This window comes from Arachis stenosperma, chromosome 3 (assembly GCF_014773155.1).
Source record: "Arachis stenosperma cultivar V10309 chromosome 3, arast.V10309.gnm1.PFL2, whole genome shotgun sequence".
In the NCBI taxonomy this organism is placed as follows: Eukaryota; Viridiplantae; Streptophyta; class Magnoliopsida; order Fabales; family Fabaceae; genus Arachis; species Arachis stenosperma.
The window spans coordinates 132,174,158-132,176,885 of NC_080379.1; the positions used below are offsets into that span (position 1 = coordinate 132,174,158).

General features: G+C 41.6%; 1 non-coding gene across 1 annotated transcript; it reads left to right on the forward strand.

Annotated features, from left to right (window-relative positions):
• Nucleotides 1-1,764: 1,764 nt before the first annotated feature.
• On the forward strand, nt 1,765-1,868 carry LOC130972712 (small nucleolar RNA R71). Its single transcript, XR_009083875.1, has one exon. It is a non-coding gene; the product is annotated as a small nucleolar RNA R71 (small nucleolar RNA).
• The last annotated feature ends 860 nt before the right edge of the window (nt 1,869-2,728 follow it).

A 2,728-nucleotide genomic window follows, 5' to 3' on the forward strand; every position in this document is an offset into this window, starting at 1 on the left:
TATAACATTGGGTTGCCTCCCAACAAGCGCTTCTTTAATGTCAGTAGCTTGACAGAGGGCTCTCATGGAGCCTCACAGATACTCAGAGCAATGTTGGAACCTCCCAACACCAAACTTAGAGTTTGAATGTGGGGGTTCAACACCAAACTTAGAGTTTGGTTGTGGCCTCCCAACACCAAACTTAGAGTTTGACTGTGGGGGCTCTGTTTGACTCTGATTTGAGAGAAGCTCTTCATGCTTCTTCTCCATGGTGACAGAGGGATATCCTTGAGCCTTAAACACAAAGGATTCTTCATTCACTTGAATGATCAGTTCACCTCCATCAACATCAATCACAGCCTTTGCTGTGGCTAGGAAGGGTCTGCCAAGGATGATAGATTCATCCATGCACTTCCCAGTCTCTAGGACTATGAAATCAGTAGGGATGTAATGGTCTTCAATCTTCACCAATACATCCTCTACAAGTCCATGAGCTTGTTTTCTTGAGTTGTCTGCCATCTCTAGTGAGATTCTTGCAGCTTGTACCTCAAAGATCCCTAGCTTCTCCATTACAGGGAGAGGCATGAGGTTTACACTTGACCCTAAGTCACACAGCGCCTTCTTGAAGGTCATGGTGCCTATGGTACAAGGTACTGAAAACTTCCCAGGATCTTGTCTCTTTTGAGGTAATTTCTGCCTAGACAAGTCATCCAGTTCTTTGGTGAGCAAAGGAGGTTCATCCTCCCAAGTCTCATTTCCAATAACTTGTCATTTAGCCTCATGATTGCTTCAAGGTATTTAACAACTTGCTCTTCAGTGACATACTCATCCTCTTCAGAGGAAGAATACTCATCAGAGCTCATGAAAGGCAGAAGTAAGTCCAATGGAATCTCTATGGTCTCATTTTGAGCCTCAGATTCCCATGGTTCCTCATTAGGGAACTCTGTGGAGGCTAGTGCACGCCCATTGAGGCCTTCCTCAGTGGCGTCCACTTCCTCTCTTTCCTCTCCAGATTCGGCCATGTTTATGGCTTTGCACTCTCTTTTTGGATTTTCTTCTGTATTGCTTGGAAGAGTACTTGGAGGGAGTTCAGTAATTTTCTTGCTCAGCTGTCCCACTTGTGCCTCCAAATTCCTAATGGAGGACCTTGTTTCAGTCATGAAACTTTGAGTGGTTTTGATTAGATCAGAGACCATGGTTGCTAAGTCAGAGGGGTTCTGCTTAGAATTCTCTGTCTGTTGCTGAGAAGATGATGGAAAAGGCTTGCCATTGCTAAACCTGTTTCTTCCACCATTATTGTTATTGAAACCTTGTTGAGGTCTCTCTTGATTCTTCCATGAGAAATTTGGGTGATTTCTCCATGAAGAATTATAGGTGTTTCCATAGGGTTCTCCTAGGTAATTCACCTCTTCCATTGAAGGGTTCTCAGGATCATAAGCTTCTTCTTCAGATGAAGCATCCTTAGTACTGCTTGGTGTATTTTGCATTCCAGACAGACTTTGAGAAATCAAATTGACTTGTTGAGTCAATATCTTGTTCTGAGCCAAAATGGCATTCAGAGTATCAATCTCAAGAACTCCTTTCTTCTGACTTGTCCCATTGTTTACAGGATTTCTTTCAGAAGTGTACATGAATTGGTTATTTGCAACCATTTCAATGAGTTCTTGAGCCTCTGTAGGCGTCTTCTTCAGATGAAGAGATCCTCCAGCAGAGCTATCCAAAGACATCTTGGATAGTTCAGAGAGACCATCATAGAAAATACCTATGATGCTCCATTCAGAAAGCATGTCAGATGGACATTTTCTGATCAATTGTTTGTATCTTTCCCAAGCTTCATAGAGGGATTCACCATCCTTCTGTCTGAAGGTTTGGACTTCCACTCTAAGCTTACTCAATTTTTGAGGTGGAAAGAACTTTGCCAAGAAGGCATTAACTAGCTTTTCCCAAGAGTCCAGGCTTTCTTTAGGTTGAGAGTCCAACCATATTCTAGCTCTGTCTCTTACAGGAAAAGGGAATAGCATCAGTCTGTAGACCTCAGGGTCAACCCCATTAGTCTTGACTGTGTCACAGATTTGCAAGAACTCAGCTAAAAACTGATGAGGATCTTCCAATGGAAGTCCATGGAACTTGCAATTCTGTTGCATTAGAGAAACTAACTGAGGCTTAAGCTCAAAGTTGTTTGCTCCAATGGCAGGGATAGAGATGCTTCTCCCATAGAAGTCGGGAGTAGGTGCAGTAAAGTCACCCAGCACCTTCCTTGCATTGTTGGCATTGTTGTTGTTTTCGGCTGCCATAGGTTCTTCTTCCTTGAAGAATTCGGTCAGGTCCTCAATAGAGAGTTGTGCCTTAGCTTCTCTTAGCTTTCGCTTCAAGGTCCTTTCAGGTTCAGGGTCAGCTTCAACAAGAATGCCTTTGTCTCTGCTCCTGCTCATATGAAAGAGAAGAGAACAAGAAAATGTGGAATCCTCTATGTCACAGTATAGAGATTCCTTGAGGTGTCAGAGGAAAAGAAAAGTAGAAGACAGAAGTAGAAAATTCGAATTTATCAAAGAAGATGGGGTTCGAATTTTGCATTAAGGAATAGTGTTAGTCCATAAATAGAAGGATGTGAAAAGAAGGGAAGTAATATTCGAAAATTAAGTAAAAAAAATTTTGAAAACATTTTTGAAAAACACTACTTGATTTTCGAAAATAAGAGTGGGAAAGAAATCAAATGATTTTTGAAAAAGATTTTGAAATTAGAAGTTAA